The 18,311-nt window shown below is 37.6% G+C and overlaps 1 protein-coding gene across 1 annotated transcript in view; it reads right to left on the reverse strand.

Annotated features, from left to right (window-relative positions):
* The window catches only part of FRMPD1 (FERM and PDZ domain containing 1), a 125,647-nt gene extending 107,970 nt beyond the window's left edge, over window positions 1-17,677 (reverse strand). Inside the window, exon 1 of the mRNA XM_036741549.1 lies at window positions 17,631-17,677. The gene's annotated coding sequence lies outside the window, so the exon portion shown is untranslated. The remainder of the gene's footprint in view (window positions 1-17,630) is intronic.
* Window positions 17,678-18,311: the final 634 nt, after the last annotated feature.

Consider the following 18,311-nt stretch of genomic DNA (forward strand, 5'->3'; position numbering starts at 1 on the left):
AGATGAGATTGGAGCTGGGAGGAAAGAGTTGCAAGGGAACAAGTGTTTATATAGGACTCCAAGTCCAACATACTGTTCCACCTAACTCTAATGCTGGAAATACAAGACTGAGACGGGTTTTAAAAAATTTTTATTTTTTTCCCCAATTACATGTAAAAACCATTTTTAACATTCCTTTAAAAATTTCTTTTGAGTTCCAAATTCTCTTCCTTCCTCCTTCTTCTCCCCTCCTCATTGAGAAGGAAAGTAATTTGATATAGATTATACATGTGCAGTCATGCAAAACATATTTTCAAGTTAGGACTGAGAGTTTAAAGTCAGGATTAGAGACATAAGTCCAGAAGCCACAAATGTATAACCAGGTGGTTTTCAGCTAGAGGTGCCATTCTTTGTGAACTGTGAATATTTGCCATCAGCCATCATACAGGCAGGGATAGGGAACCTGCAGCCCCCAGGCCACATGTGGTCCTCTAGATCCTCAAGTGTGGCTAAATTCAAAGGGTCACACTTGAGGACCCACCCCTGGCCCAGGATTTGGTCTTTACAAAAAGGGGAAGATGAAGTCTCAGATTTCTGATATTTTTTATCTTCCAAATTCATTTACCACTTCCACGGAGGTGTTATATGCTTTATTGTCCATCCTAGAGTTTGTATATTTGTGATTATACGTTCTGAAGCAAAGTATTTATGTGTAAATGCTAATCTGACTGTTGGTAGCTAAATGGAATAGGGATCACCATTAGTGGAGGGCTGCGGCCATTTGCAGAGGGTCTAGACACTCCCCAGTCCCATCAAAGATACTAGAGCACCCCAGGGGTGGGGTAAAAATATAACTTACCTGGTCTTCACGCAGGGAGGGCCCAGAAAATACACTTTTAAAGTTACTCTGAATTACTAACGTTTTTTCCATCACCTTCTTAAGTCTAAGATGAAGATCCAATGAAACAATAAATTAAGCGCTGATTTGTAGTATTTGCTGATTTCTGAGGTGTACATGCTCACTCCTTACCCCTGGGGCCTCTTCCTCCTTCTGACTGAAGAAGGTGGAGAGGGAACACTGGAAAACCCCTCCCAGGTCCTTCACAACTTTAAGAGGGTGCCCAGAGAATTCACCTCATCATTTCCTCCTCTACTACTTTCTTGGACTTTAAGATCTCCAAAAAGTCATCATTCTGCAAGATGAAATCAGATCGGAAATCCTCACATCCTCAGATCATTTCCCAACCCGGCTGCCTACCCCACCCCTAACCCCACACAGCAGGGTAACCTTCCCCACTCCATCCCTCTCTTTTCAGCTTCTTTTTGTGGGTTATCTTCCTCTGTTGGATCGTAACCGCCTCAAGGACAGGATTATTTATGTCTTTCTCTGTGTCTCTGGTGCTTAGCACAGTACTTGGCACATAGTAGGCATTTAATAAATATTTATTATCGACTGTTGACTAGAGACTTAATTAGCTCAGAGGGCTAAAGCTAAAACCACTGGGTACTAAAACCAGCCCATGAATAGTTAGGGGTTACCAAAGATCGGAGAAGCTTTGCCTAAATGAATCAACGTTGTATTCTTGCTTTTCTCCAAGCTACAGCTAAGTAAACTTCCTTTCATTAGCTATTAATTGGTCTAAACGTGTGTCATTTAGATCCTATCCTGAACCTGAACCACCAGTTTGGCCTGAGTCAGGTATAGCCTACAATAATATGTAACAGGGATTACAGACCTGACAAACTAGGAGCCCCATCCAGAAAGTTAATACAAGGAAGAAAGAACCAAAGAGTGAGATAGCAAAGAAAGTCTTGAGAGCCAGCTATTGGCAGACCAGTGACTCCAAAAGTGAAGAAAGACAAAAAGCCTCTAAATCCTTTTTGCAATTTGTAGTTTGTAGCTTCTAATAATCCCTAGATTTATCTGAAGCTTACAGACTCTGCTATGTAGGCACTGTCCTCTTTAACTTAGAGAGAAGGAGGTTGACTTTAAATCACCTGGAGAAAAGGAATTGCCTTGGGGAAAGACAAGTAAAATTTTTTTTTTTTGAGAAAAAAAGGCAGAATTTAATTTTTTAGGAAGAGTTTGATTTGTAGAACCTCTGTGAGCTTCTCTGATGATTTGGCAGAATTGCCTAGTCAATTAGAAGCAAAATCACCTAAAAGAAATTAGAATGAATCATGCATTTGCAAATTCTTAATGAAGAAACCAAAGGACAAATGTTTTATGTGGCCACAAGGAAGAAACTGCCTAGCTGTTTCACCTCAGATCGCCTAAAGGCTAAGGATGGGGGTGAATCTGAGACGCAGGAGGAAATTTGTGCTTAGTTTGCAAGAGAGGAAAGTTTCAATGGAGAAAAAGAAACTAGCTCTGAAAACACAATCTGAAACAAGATTTGAAAAAGGCAGAAAAGTTTGAGAAATTAACAATATCAGAAAGCAAAGAGGAAAATAAAATATTAAATCAATATTAAGCAGAATACAAATCTGTGGTTTGCAATAATTAATATTATTGGGTAATTCAAAATCAGTAACTCAAAAAAAATTTTTTTAAGCCAGTTTTCCGTGACCACACAGACTTGAAGATCGAAAATAAGAAATGCATAAAGATGTTCTTGAGAGCAGAACATTTTTTAAAAATGTGATTCTGCACATAGTGGTATTAACTCATCTAGAGCTCAGGTAAGTGACTTCAATTTCGGCTACACCAACAATAGGAAAACAGAATTAATGACTTGTCACTTAAACAGGGACTGATATAAGGTATTCACATTTTTGCCAGCTATCATAACAATCTCCAGCATAGTCTAAGTAAAAAAAGGCTGAAAAATAAAAGCCCAGGAATTACAGAAAGTGGAAATTAAATTTTTTAAAGGTAACAATAGAACTTTATTATTAATGAAAACTGATTCAGAATTTTAACATAAAATATTGGCCAAAAGGCTATAGCAATTTTTACCACCAAAAATTACTATGTTAAAGTTGCATTTATGCCAGAGGTATAAAAAATGGTTCAATATTGGAAAAATAATTGATATAATTAACCATATTAAAAACACTCCAAATCGCACAATTATATGGATACAGAAAAAAAAGTCTTTGACAAAGTACAATATACATTTATGCTAAAAATCTCTACAAAATATAGGCATAGTGGGATTTTTTCATAATTTGAAACTCAGAGTAGTCTTCCTGATTCCAAGCCCAGTGCTCTATCCACTGGACCACCTACCTGCTCTTTTAGGGACAATAACCATTCACAAACAGTTGATCTGTGTTTTACATAGTAATTGCTGATCCCATATCTTTGTACCTATGAAATTCAAAGTGATAATTAACTCTAAGCTGATTTCTGAATGCAAGAGCATAGAACACCAAAACTGGTAGCCAAATGTGATGTTTTCCAACTATAATTTGGAGAGGCATTCAAACTAGACTAGCATTATTATTGCAATAAGTTTTGTTTCACATTTAATGGTTTAAGTCTGTGGTGGTGTTGTTTTTCATTTCAGTGCTGTGGGTATAATTATAATTTTGGAAAATACTGTAATTTGGGGGATTGTTATCTGGTGTGATGCACGTAAGATAAGATATCCCTCTTGATCTGAATGCTGTAATGGATTTATGCTATTACTATAGTAGGGACAATTAAGGCACAGTCAGTATTGTTCCTCTCACTATGAAAGTATTCAGAGGTGTATCATCTGTCAAAGAGTAAATTTGGGGTGAGTAAACAGTACAGCAGATGTCGGGAAGTTGGAAGTGCTATCAGAAAACATAGTTTGAAAGCAGGCAAGTTCACAAGGACTGAGAATATTTTTAAGTAAACAGAAAATGAACTAGACTATACTCACTCTAATAAATTTGGTGATTATTCCTTTGAATACTAAAACCATACAGTCAGTCTATTCAGATCACCATCTTTAAGACTGTTAAACTTGCTTGTGACTGCTTGGTTTCACTCTGTTATTTCTGCTTGCAGACTCCTTCTCATTGATGTGAGACATTCCAAATATATGAAGTTTTGGAAGGCCTCTGCCTGAATGAGTGTAAAATGTGTTTGAAAGAGACTGGTAGGGCATCTAGGTGGATAGAGCATCGGCCCTAGGGTCAGGGAGGTTCTGAGTTCAAATCCAGCCTCAGACACTTGCTAGCTGTGTGACCCTAAGCAAGTCACTTAACATCGAATGCCTAAAACAAAAATTGTAAAAAGGAAGAAAGAAAGTGGTTCAGGAGGCTAACACGTAGGCCATATGAACAAACTTTGGTGTCTTTGTTTCTGCAGATTCATGAAGCTAGGCTGACTCAGAGGGGTTTTCAGCAGTGCTATCCAAAGCCACGACGGCCAGGAAATTGAGAAAAGATCCGGACTGACATCATGGCCAAGATCACCAAACTTTAACCTTTCAAAGACAAAAAAGATGACTTTATCTAACTTCCCCCCACAGCTTTTATTAGCTATTGAAAAAGACTTTATTCTTCTACCAGGCTAGCTCACTTACACCTTCCTAACTTTAATCCTGTGTTTGGCATGATGCAAGTGAACAAAGGGGGAGACAATTCTATGTTAATTGGTTGTTGCTTCAGTACAAAAACTTGGCTGAAATTTTTCTTTAACAACCCAACAATATTATTGTACCTGCCTCATCAGCAAGGGACATAATGTTGGAAAACCAAAACCAAAACAAAGAGACATGATAGGTCCTTTTCTTTCATTAATATACAAATTTACTTTATGGGGAAAAAATCTAAATGTTACAATGGTAAATGTATCTTTTTTGGACTACATATGTTTTTAGGATGAATTGAAGTTTACCTTGCTGCTAAAAAAGACTCCAAAGCAGTCACAAAGGGAACTGCTGAAAGACTTTTATAACCAGATTTACTATTAACCACTAAACACTGCTAAAAGATAGGGTCTTCAACACCGACATCTTGTATACCACTGTGAATACCACTGCTCCCATGGAGTTCAAAAGGCCAAGGTGATGTACCAATTATTTTCTCCTCTACTCCAAAGAAGAGGATTTGTCACTCCGGAGCATATACTTTCTTTTTAAAAATTTTATTTAAAATTTTATTTTTCCCCAGTTACATGTGAAAATAATTTTAGGTATTTGCTTCTTAAAACTTTGAGTTCCAAATTCTCTCCCTCCCTCCCTCCTCCTCTCTTCCCCTCATTGAGAAGGCAATTTGACATAAGTTACACATGTGCAGTCATGCAAAACATATTTCTACATTAGTCATAGAGCACGTACCTTCTGTTAGCATGTCTACCATCTCAAGGACAAAAAGATTGCACATTAATTCCTGATAGATGACTTTCTAGAAGGAGCTGTGAAATGTGTAGCTGGGAAGCTGAGATATATAAATTCTATTTTGGAACCTCCAGGTGTATATACGGTTCTGTCCTTTTACCTGCCACTCACTTCCTACCTTGGTGACCACAAACATATTCTTTAAGAGGGCATTTTTTATTGGGGAGGGAGGGGGGAGAGAGGGAGAGGGAAGGGAGAAGAAGGGGGAGATAATTTAAAACTTATGGAAATGAATGTTGAAAACTGAAAATAAATAAATTAAATATTATTTTTTACAAAGAAGGCATTTTAAGTGTTTATACTAGCATGCAATATGTCTATCACATACAAATTCACAAATCCTTACCACTGAGAATCATACGGTGATATTGCTGCATTTTCTAAAGTAATAGGATTTAGCCACGGTTCCTGGCACTAGCGATCTGGACAAGATGGGATCATATTTAAATTTAAAATTGGGAAAAAAGGTAGATCATTGGGATTTTTAAAAAATCACCATTTCTGTGGCTCCCCAATAGTTTCACTGCTCCAACTTAGAGAGTTGATTTTTTTTTGCATGTACTTCTTGTCTTTTGTAAATCAGAGTTCTAACCAATTTTTAGGAGTGTATGTGCTTAAACTTGTTTTTCCAGTAGTTATGGTGGATTCATGTTAATCTCTTCATGCCTTGTCACACTGCCTTTCTTGACTTATTGAAAAAAATAGTTTTTTAGTTTGATGAGCTGTTACAGTAATTAAGGTGGGACTTTTTTTTTTTACTGTTTTCTCTTTTGGAGCACTTATTTAATCAAGTGCCTTCCCATGAATCTGGCCTTTGTTTCTTTGATTAAATCAGGAGTCTTTTATGACCTCCTTACCTCAAGGGAAAGCCTAGTTTACATGGGTTTGAGTCCCATGTTGTGAGGCCTTTTGACCCTGACCGGGGTACATAAACTCAGAGGTTGGCATTTTTTCCTTTGGGGCTCTTACTCACTGGAAGAGCATCATGTGACTTGGAAAGACTCTGGGTAGCCACTGTTAAGAGCCCCCTGGCTTGTAAACCCAGATGTTGATGCTTCCCTGGTAACTATGAATTGTGATTTGAATCAGATAAGGTCTGTCTGTTGATGTTTGTAATTTCTATTTGTATTTCCTCTGAAGTTCAGAGTGCTGGCTTTTCCTCCTGAACTAAGAGAGTTATATATGTATGTTTGATTAAAGCGAGATTTGTTAACCCCTTAAAATTACTTTCCTTAGAAAAGCAGATCAAAGAACCTGTGCTGGTAGCTCTTGTTGCTAGTTTTGTTGGGTCTGACACCTCAACAGGTGCTGCTAGTCAAATTACATAAGATAAATATGGTTCTAGTTCCCTGGGTTCATTCCTCCACAGCAACTGAAAATCCATCATTTCTAGTTTCAAGTTTAGCAGATTTAGTTCTAACATCTGCCTTTTCACTTCTTTCCCTCTGCTTTTCTTTCTGGGTTCAGATCCTGGCTTCTCTCTGAGAGTAGCCCCACCTCAGCTTACAGAGAGTAAACAAATTCTCATCTCCGGCCTATAATAAGATAAATTACATTTGTCCTGTAAGCATAAGTCTCTTCTGGTGTCCATGTCACTCCACTACCCTACAGAGACTTGATGAGCATCTGAGAGTTCTCACGGCCTAGGAAAAGTAAGCAAGATTAAATTGGCCACCTGCGCAACAAAGCCAACACTGCAGTTTCAATCTGGAATGTACACGAGGGACTAAAAAGAGATCACTGGTTGATTATGATTAGGAAAAAAAAACACCGTCCATCTTACAGGAGCTTTACGGGGAGGTTGGGAGAGCTCCACATCATTTTGCCTCTCTGCCTCAGATCTCTCCCCACTCTAGTCAGTCCTTCACTCAGCCATCCAAGAGACCTTTCCTTGAAATGCAGCTCCAACCATGTTCCTGTATTGGCAATCAAAATGGGCTCTCAGCACTTAGTTCAACCAAGTGCCCTTGGAGAGTTCGACCTTTATTTCCTTGATTAAATTAGGAGTCCTTGATGACCTCCTTGCCTCAAGGGAAAGCCTAATTTACATGGGTTTGAGTGACATGTTTGTGACATCAAAGGCTTTAGACCATGTGGGTTTAAGTCGCCTCTTTGTGACGATTTTAGGTCACGTGGGTGAGTCACATGCCTGACTCACCCTTGACCCTGAAAAAGATATGAAACCAGGGGTTGGCTTTCTCTTTTTCAGAGCTCTGACCCACCGCTGTGGTGGCGTGCGTGACTCTGGGCCAGCCCTTGTTATGAGCTCCCGGGCTGAACTCAGATGTTGGTAACTATGAATGGTATTTGGTCTGTCTGTCGATGTTTGTAATTTGTCTGTATTTGGTCTGAAGTTCAGGGTGCTGATTTTTTCCCCAGAACTAAGTGAATGGTATTTGTATGCTGGATTAAAGTAAAATTGTTAATCCCTTAACATTACTTTCCTTTGTAAAGCAGATCGAAAGAACCTGCGCTTGCAGCATTCTGTGTGCTTGCTGGTTGTTGTTGATTTTAAACCCCCCACAGCAGCTGCTGGCCAGATTGTTGAAACAGCTCCCCAACCCCCTTCAATAAACTCCAGTGGCTCCCTATTACCTCTGTGATTAAATATAAAATCCTCTGTTTGGCATTCAATGCCCTTCTTAGCCCAGCCTCCACCCACCTTTCCAACATTCTTATACCTTACTTCCCTCCACATACTCTATGACCCAATGACACTGGTCTCCTTGCTGTTCTTGTTTAAGACTCCCACATGTATACTCATTGGCTGTTATCGATGCCTGGAGTAATCTACTTCCTTCTCATGTCTGCCTCCTGGGTTCCTTCAGGTCTCAGCTAAAATCTCGCCTTCTATAAAAAGCTTTACCTGGCCCCCTTTAACACCTCTGCCTTCCCTCTGAGATTATCTCCAAGTTATCCTGTAAATATCTTGTTTGAACATAGTTGTTTGCACACTGTCTATCCCGTTGGAATATAAACTTCTTGAGGGTAGGAACTGATTTATCTTTTCTTTGTATCCCCAGAACTTAGAATGATTCTGGACACATAGTAAGTACTTAGCCAAAGATTGTTGATGACTTATACTAGGCAACAGACATGAGAACTTTCCTTTGCATTAGTAAGATTGTCCAAGAGGCTTGGATACACCAATGCCATAGAGCATCATGCTCTGAGGTCCAGAATTTTCCTGAATCACCAACCATGGACCATACATGATAATGTTACTCATGAACACAAGCCCGACCATTTAAAAAATCAAGAATTCCTCCTGAGCCGTGGCCATGGAGTTACGCTTGGAGGTTCTCAGGTCAAGAGTACAGCTACTCGCCATGTGCCTTCTATACATAAGACCCCATTGAGGGAGTCTGGGCCTTGATTCAGGAACCCTGGGAAGGATGTATGTAGAACTGAACCCTATCCTGATATGAGAAAGAACTAGCCCCCGAAAAAGCCTCATCTATTTATTAGTGCTCCTGGAATAATGTCAGATATTTGGGATAGAATAGAGAATTAGTGGACTTCTTCTGGACCTTTACAACCATTCAGTTGCATTGTATACAAAAATACAAGATGAGGTTGTAGCGGCAGTATATGAAAAGATTTGTTGAGCTGAACAGAAAATTGAAAGTCCTCTCTAGATCAGAGATAAAGACAACTATGTGGTACAGCGGATACAGCACTGGTCCTCAAGTCAGGAAGACCTAAGTTCAAATTTGGCCTGTGACAATTATTACTGTGTGACCCTGAGCAAGCCACTTAATCTCTGCCTGCCTCAGTTTCTATAAAATGGGGATGATAGCAACAACGTGGGCAGCGAGGTGACATAATGGATAGAGCTTCCAGGGCCTGGAGTCAGGGAGACTCATCTTCCTGAGTTCCAATCTGGCCTCAGACACTTACTAGTTGTGTGACCCTGGGCAAGTCACTTCACCCTGTTTGATGAGCTGGAGAAGGAAATGGCAAACCACTCCAGTATCTTTGCCAAGAAAACCTCAAATGGGGTCACGAAGAATCGAACATGACTGAAACGCAACAAATAGAATTTTACCTCCCTGATAAAACCAGCTCTATTGACTGAGTCACTAGGAACAGTTGTGTCAGAAGATTAAGGGGCTAGAGACTCAAGTATGTCTTCAATACTAACAATGGTCTCCTCCTACTGCATTATTTTCTGTGTTCCAGTTCAAGGCAAAGGGCTCTACTCTATGTTACTTGGCATATTGTTATGACATCTAGTATAGTTTTTGTCCCTTCACTGTCTTGCTGCATCTGATGTATTAAAATAAGATACAGAGAACGCCAAAATGTGGATTGAGTTGATTAATGTATTTTGCTTCTGAATAGCAGGTATAAAAATGAGACCCTCAAATTAATACAGATTGTGCTTCAAATGATTGTATTCAGTACAAAATAGAAGAAATGTGGAAGTATATTAAAAACTATTTTAGTTCAACTGAAAATATTAAGAAATAAATATTTCTGTAAGCTAAAGACTTTTCCCTTTGAGAAAATTTATAAAAGGTGGGTTAAAGGCCTGGAAAAATAGATTAAGACTTGTAACCAAAGTTAGAACCAGATACCTTTAGTCTAGGTAAAGCCATTGTCCCAGAAGGATTAGGGGTTATGACCCACCCAAGGACAGTATCCTCTTTATCCTCTCTTAAGGGATTACAGTATTGATCTAGAAGAGGAAGTCACTTTGATCACTTAGAGGAATGATCAAAGAAGGGACAGAGAAGTCTTAGAATATTAAATGATGATTATTCCATTAGATGAGGCAGGGAGAATTTTAACTACAAACTGTATTTTATTGTATTATTCCCTTTTCCTATATATATATATACATTCCTATAAATGTTTTCTCAGGTTGTCTTGGTAGAGAGAGATGAATAGGGGGCATGACTAAATTCAGTATGGGGTAATTTCTTCTCTAAGCTAGAAATACTTGGATTTAGAATAATGTTAGATTAATAAAAATTGTTTCTGGCAAACTCGTGCCTAAAATGCAGAGTAAAGTATTATCCTTGAGTTCATGGCATGTCAGGATTGTCTGAAGAAACTCCGGCATTTAGCCTAGGGAAGAGAAGTTTTGGTGGGGAGGAGGAGGAAAGGGAGAAGGCGATGGTACCTGATACCCATCTTCAAGTAGGAAAAGATAATAGATTTATATCACTTGGTCCTAGAAGGCAGAAGGTGCAGCAACAGGCAGAAGCTACAGAGAGGCAGATTTAGGATTTATATAAGAAAAAGCTTTCCAGCTTTCTAACAAGCAAGCTATCCTACACTTTCTAACAATTAAGTGCAAGGAGCTGTCTCGACAGGTAGTGAATTGTTCTTCAAAAGCAAAGGCTCAACTTATCACTTGTTAGGCCTAGAATATTAAGTGATGATTGTAGAGAGGATTCTGTTCACAACTGGATGGGACAGATTATGTGGCCTCTGGTTCTTTCCAATTCTGAGACTCTGTGGCAGCTGGGGGAGACTAGAAATGCAAACCTCCCCCCCTCCCCCTCCCCCCTGCCAACGAAAGACAATACAAACTGACCCATTCTGGAACTGGACCTGTGTCCTTTTATGCATCTTCAATAGGTTCTGACCACTTAATCCAATGATCCAAAACCCTGACCAAGAGCAAAGAAACAAAGCCTCCTATATGTACTTAGGCTAGAAGAACAAACTTCTTTAAAAGCCTAAATAAATTGATGAATACTATCTAATCTAGCTCTCCAATGTTTGTATCTATAAAGAAAACAATATTGTGAGAGCAGAAAATCCCTGATAAAAAGATTTAGACACTGGTATATTTTTAAGGAAGAAAATGTGACATCATGAGAGGTCCGACTTGGCAGAAACCAGTGATAAGCACTCATTTTTGCTTCATGTTCTTCCAAAGAATAGCTTTCAGCAGTGTCCTATAACGTGAATTTCTGTTAAATGAATTGTATTTTACTGGTTCCTATTCACAAAATTGGGCATGTATGTGCCTGGGATGGGGGCGGTGGGGGATTATTCCTTGGGTGTACATTTAAGAATAAACTTCTTAAAATTACATACTTAAAAGGGGAAAAAACTGATAAAGCTTTAACAACGTTACATAAATATTAAAAGTTAATGTATTTTCGTGTCTAATGCAGAAACATGTTTCGCATAATTTCATATGTATAATAGGTATCATATTTCTTGCCTTTTCAATGTCTGGGGCGGGGAGTGGAGGGAGAGAGAAAATTTGGAACCTAAAATAAAAATAAAATTTTAAAGTTAATGTTTTTCACAAATATTAGTAAGAATTTCTATATTCTAACTAAGCTACATTTTTAAAAATTCTCAAAATGAAAACTTAGTACAATACCAGAAACTGTGCCTCATATTACAGAGGTAGCCCACGATAAAGCTTTGGCAATTAAACTGTGTTCTTTGTTTTATTTTCTTTTGTTGTTTTGTTTAAATCAACCTCTAGTTTCCTTAACACTTCTAAGTCTAGATGAAGGTACTTATTTATTTCCTCGTGCCCCCCCCCCCACCTCCCCAGTGATAAAGAGTTAATCACTCCTTAAATCACTTAGCTGCTTTTAAAACATTCACAGAATGAGACAATAGAAAGAGCTGAATTTGAAGTCAAAGGACCTGGATTCAAATCCTGCTTCTGCTACTTACTATGTGTTTTTGAGCAAGTCACTTAACTCCTTGTTAACCAAAAGGGGCTCCTTCGTGCCCTCCAGGTCTCAGTTTCCTTCTCTGAATGAGGAGGGAAGGAAGTAGATAACTTCTGAGTTCTCTAAACTCTAAATATATCATCACATGGGGCAGCTAGGGGGCTCAGCATATAGAGCACCCGCCCTGGAGTCAGAAGGACCTGAGTTCAAATGCCACCTCAGACACTTGACACCTACTAGCTGTGTGATCCTGGGCAAGTCACTTAACCCCAACTGCCTAAAATATATATATAAATTATCGTAGCAGCTAAGATTTTGCTAATTACTTAATTGTTAGAAACCGAGAAACCAGTAGGCCAGCAGGCCTCCTAGTCTAAAAAACCTAAAGAGCTACCACACTCACAGCAGACCGATGGGGAACCTTTGGCTTAACAATGAATTCTTTCAAATGAATTCCTGTATGTTTATTTTGAAGACATACTACAGTATAAACATTTACTTAACAGGATGAATACTTTAACTTTAGTGGGACTCAGTGGCCCCAAAGCATGTGAAAAGCAAAAAGAGACTTTTCCTTCCTAGACAGTATTTCCAAACTAAACAGTAAAACATTTAACTGTATGATGGAATGGGGAGGGGGAGGAGGAGGACCAGCCAAGAGTAAAACAAACAAACAAACAAAAAATAACAAAATAACTGATGGATACAAAAAAATATATAATACTGCTGTTACTGTTTTCTAAATTCTAGCTCTGCTCCTGTGTGTGACACAGTTATTTTCTAAGGGCAAATGACTTTCTAAAATCAGCTTCCTTGTTTGAAAAAGCAGGGAGGAGGGGCGTCCCAGATGATCTCTACGGTCCCTTTCCTCTCTAAGTCCTACGACCCTGCGGAAATATGCAGGCAGTCTAGTTTAGTTACCCAAAATTCATAACAGAAATATACAAATCATCACACCCAACTTAAATGTGAGAAGGAAGCAAGAAGTTGCAATTCTGATAATTACAAGGAAGCAATCTATTTAGAATTCATGAATAATATGTGGCCTAAATATGAATATAATTTCTAGAAAGGACAAGGCACCTTGGGTACAACTTAAAAGAGAATGTCAGAACATTAAAGACTATTAGATAATGACAGAATCAGCTTACGCACAGATGTTGACCGAAGGGTCTTCTCCAAAGAGAAAAGAGAAAACCCCACTCCTAGAGTGGTTGTTTCCTTGAATCCCACACAGGTTCTAGTGGGGCTATTTTAAAGGTAAAAGGTCACATTCCAAAGACTATAACCACAAGTATGTTAATGTCAAATTACTTTCTTATATTTAGACAACAAAGCACAAATAAAATTGATTATTTTCCATCTGGGAAAACTTTGGTTTACTACAAAGGAGTCACTTCGTTTCCTGTGTCTCCAACTGGGTCTACACATAAAAACTCACCTAAAGTGCTCTCTTTCTCTCTTTGAAATGGAGCAAAACAGTTTTCATATAATGAGGCTTGGCTTCTTGCCTTTAATTATCATCTTTCCTTTCCCAATGTTCTTCTGGTTACAGTCCAGTTATCATGATAGCTAGGTTTTTTAACCATTTGAACAATATAAAAGGAAAAAAAAATTTCTAGCCAGAATTATCTTCTCTGTCCATTCTACACTATAATTCAGAAAAGCACATTTTAAGTGGTTTACAAAACAAATATGTTCTAAGAGAATCGAATTTAATTTTATCAGATGATTTTGTGCTTTTGTTGCTGAAGAGTCTCTTCCAATAAGGTTAATGTTCTATATACAACATCATTATCTTACTAATTCTCCCAACATCCCTATGCAGTAAGGAAGCTCCAAGCACATTATCTCTATTTAGAGGATTGGGTGATGACGTTCATTACAGGAAGATTAAACAATTTGTCCAATGTCATACGGAAAGCTAGAGACAGAACAAACAGCTTCTCAACCTTTCTAACAGCTCTTGAGTAGAGCTCTGGACTCAGACATTTCTTTTCTAGAATCCTGCGTAAGGTAAATTGCCAAAACATAAGCAAGGGAAAACGTGAGATAAATAAATATATAAAGATTCCCCTAAAACATAGATTTACAACTGCAACATAGATCTAGGTTCCACTGATATTTCCTTAATACCTCCTTCCTCCTCCTCCTCCTCCTCTTCCCCAGAAGCAAAATACCAAAAAGATTCTTGGTGCCCCAAAATTCAATGAACTTTGATATGTGCACTAAGACAATGTAACTTGTAGGATTATTTGAGAAGCATGGGAAAGAAAACATCCAACAAATGACATGTCTCTTTCACTTCTAAATTTGATTTGTAGTCAGGAAATGTCCTAAATTTGTTGTTAGTATACTGAATATCCACTATATTCTGTCCCCAAATGGAGACCATAATACTTGCCAAATAATTATTACAGAAGAATGTGAAAATTAATGATGAGGTAATGTCTGTGAAGTGCTCAAATCACTTTAGAGAGCTGTGGTAAAAGGTACTGCTTTAATTAATATTTAAAAATATTCTACCCAGATCTGATCTTTCTTTTCTCTGCAGAATAATTTCATATCCAAAATTCACATTAGCTTGTCTATTAAATAAATTCACATTACCAAGAGCATGCAAAATAAGCAGGGTATGCCATTCTACTTACATACAGATGATTACGCCTGCCATTAGTCAAATGAAGAAGCAATTTATTAAGTTGCACTTGCTGGTGACTTGGAAGCACAGGTTAAAACATTAAAAAGGAGAGACCCAACCTTCAGAAGGTAGTATTTGCTAGCATTATACATTGTGGCCCCGTTTGAAAGACTGGGACAGAACCCAATAAACATTTCCAAATGAAATGACTTCAGTGGCAGCCACATCCTAAGCCAGTTAACATTTTTAGTCCTAAAGTCATGCACAAGGAGGGAAGGAATAAGAATAGCTACATGGGTCCTATTACTAATGTGCCGTAAAAAAATAATTTCAAAAGTTCAAGGTGAAAAAAAATCAATTGTTTCCTTCCACAAAGCTTTCATTTCTATAAGTATGCCTGCAAAAAGAGACTTAAAGGCTTTTCTTCCTTTTGAGAACATTACCAATGTAATATATACAAGGTTTACCATGCCCTAGTATTTACCCCAATGTCTTTCTATTTTTTGCCTATAGGGCAGTTTTACTTAGTTTTAAATTATATACCTAAGATGATTTTCTCACTTCTATGTAGTAACCATTTGTTGCCATGCAAAGTCCTCTATTGTTTGTCTATACCTTCCCTATTCAACCAGATCTCCCCAAACTACCCAACACATAGCTTCTACCCCAACCAAACCAGTCTCCATATCATTGTACACACATGCTGTGTCCATCCTCACAACTGTACCTAGATCCATGCAGCCTCAACTTTGGATACATCCTTCCCTTCTCCTTTCTGCCTATCAAATATCTGTTCAAGACTGATCTGATCTAAGATATCAAGGAAGAGGGACTGAATGGAATCTGTCTTCTCATATAAACTTACCCAAATCTCCTTTTCTCCAACAAACATAAGTACCAAAAAATACTTAAAACAGAAAACAACAATGAGCAAAGAAAAGTACCAATACAATTTGAAAATACTAGAGCACAAGAAGATCTAAATAATATAAAAATACTACGGAGTAAGAATGAAGAATAATTAACATGGTATTGTCCATATAATATCAGAAAAGTTCCTGTTGGCTGAACCCCCTGTGATGAATATATCAGAGACTATGGACAATAGTTTAAATAGGGTGAGAAGGCATGGATGAGTTGTGATTTGCAAAACTGGAGAGAATACTCTCATTGATGAGATCACATCAGAGTATCAAAGTCAAAGCAAATGAACCGGGCAAGTACCGAAGGACTACAGCTGGCAAGAAGAAAATATGCAAGGTATCCCCAAAACAATCCTCAGATAGAGAAATGACACATTCAAAGAAACATAAGAATTTGCAAAGCTAAGAACATCACAAGGCCAAACAGTAGAACCTGAGGAAAGCAGAAGTTAGGCGAATAAAGAAATAGGGAAAATAAGGAACAAAATGATAGTCTAGTGACTTTACTAGACAATAAAGAATTTCAAAGAAAACAGAATTTCAAACTATGCAGAATATCTGGAAAAAAGGCTAAAAATCACTAACATTCAAATTACTAGAACAAAGTGACAGACTTAAATTATAGATCACTATGCAGAAAATTCAGTGCTAATGATATTGCCAGATATTTAGCAAAACAACAACAAAAAAATCTAGGCAACCATGTTTAAGGAAATTGACAAAGAAAATTTCCTCAAATAACTTAAAACTGGTAGAGTACAAGTCAAAATAATCCACAATACATTGAGAATAAAGAACTTGAGATTTCAAATGCCTAGGCACATCGTAGTTAAGCTTCTAACTGCTAGAATAAGTGAACAAATCATTTGACAAGGAAAAGTAATTAGAATCACAGCAATCTTTTCAAGGATGTTATGTGAAGATAGCAGAAATCAGAAGATGATTACAAAACTAAGGAGCATGGAATAGGAATCCAGAATTATTTATTCAGTGAAACTTAGCAAGATGTACAAAGATATGTACAAAGTGATGAATATCTGAAAAGCAAATAAACTTTTAAAAGTTTACAGACAGATATAGCCATTTCAAGGAAGTCTTCAAACAACAAACAAGTCTCCCAATCAAAAATGGTAAGTCTTTAATGGAAGGAGAAAGAGTAGGCAATAAGCATGTATATAGTTCCTACTATGGGGCAGGCACTGTGCTTAAGCACTTTTACAAATAAGTGGCTCTTATAAAACAAAACAGAAGAACACTCATGACATTTTATCAGCTAAATCACTAAGTTTCAGAGGAATGTTTCAGATGAACAAGGAGGGAAACTCAATTTTGGTGAAGGTGGAGGCGGGGTGGGGTGGGACGGGACAGGACAATCCCAAAGTGAAGAGCCTATCTCTGATAAAAGCTAAGTCCAAGTTAAAGTAACAGAGATATTTCTTAACATAAGACAGAGGAACTTTGTTTATAGTGGCTCTGTTAAGTTTGAAATAATAATAGAAAAACCCAAAAATTATAACCATAAATATAAACAGGCTAAAATCCCCAATAAAAATAAAAAGAGGGTTAAGGAAGAGATTGGAAAGCAGAATCTAACAATGCATTATTTACAGGAAAATATATCTAATTTAAAAGATCTATGATTCAAATTTAAAGGCTATTCTAGCAGATCAAAAATACTATTTTCACTGTTTTTTGTTTTTTTCTTTCTTGTGTTTTTTTTCCCTTTTGTTCTGACTCTTCTTTCATAACATGACTAATGTGGGAATATGTTTAACATGATTGTATATGTATAACCTATATCAGATTAATTGCTATCTTGGGGAGAGGGGAGGGGGAGAAAAGGGAGAAAAATCTGGAATTCAAAATTTTACAAAAATGAATGTTGAAAATTATCTTTACATGTAATTGGAAAAAAATAAAATGCTATTAAGGAGACCAAAATGAAATGAAATTAAAAAACTAAAAATAAAAAAAAGGCTATTCTAAAATTGACCATGCTACCATTTAAACCAAAAAGCAGGAGTGGTAATAATGATGTTCGATAAAATTGAATTCAAAACAGAAAATAGTAATAGAGGAGCATTATATTACAGGGACTAGCCCATGTGCTGAGTACCTTTGTGTCTCCCACATGGAGGAGGCCAGGGAGGGGGAGAAAGCTGCTCTCCCCTAGTATTCCTCCCTCCCCTCCTTACTCCAAGCTCTCTCTTTTAACAGAAGATACTGTAAAGAAAAAGAAAAAAAAGAGAACAAAATCAACAAAAGTGTGCCACTTAGCTACCCATGGACCTCCCCACCCCTGCAAACTTTGGACGTGTCTTCTCTGGTGCCATGCAGAGGTAGCTAGAGGAGCAGTGCATAGAGTGCTGGAGCTAAACTCAGGAAGACCCGAATTCAAATGTGACTTCAGACTCTTACTAGCTGTGTGACCTCGGGTATGTCACTTAACCTCTGTTTGCCTCAGTTACCTCAAACGTAAAGTAGGAATAATAACAGGACTCACTTCACAGGCTTGTTGTGAGGATCAAATGATATATTTATTTATTATTCTATATATTACAAGTTTATATCTGTAAAAAGTGCTTAGCATGGTACCTGGCACATAGTAGATGCTATATAAAGGCTTGTTTCTTTCCCTTCTCACGTTTGTTTCTTCCTAATTTCTCAACAATCACTTTTGATTGTTTTGTGGTTGTTCTTTCCATTTACATTACTACACACACACACACACACACACACACATACATACATATATATATATATATATGTCTGTGTGTCTCATATATTATACAGTATA

Source organism: Trichosurus vulpecula, chromosome 1 (genome assembly GCF_011100635.1).
Source record: "Trichosurus vulpecula isolate mTriVul1 chromosome 1, mTriVul1.pri, whole genome shotgun sequence".
Classification (NCBI taxonomy): domain Eukaryota; kingdom Metazoa; phylum Chordata; class Mammalia; order Diprotodontia; family Phalangeridae; genus Trichosurus; species Trichosurus vulpecula.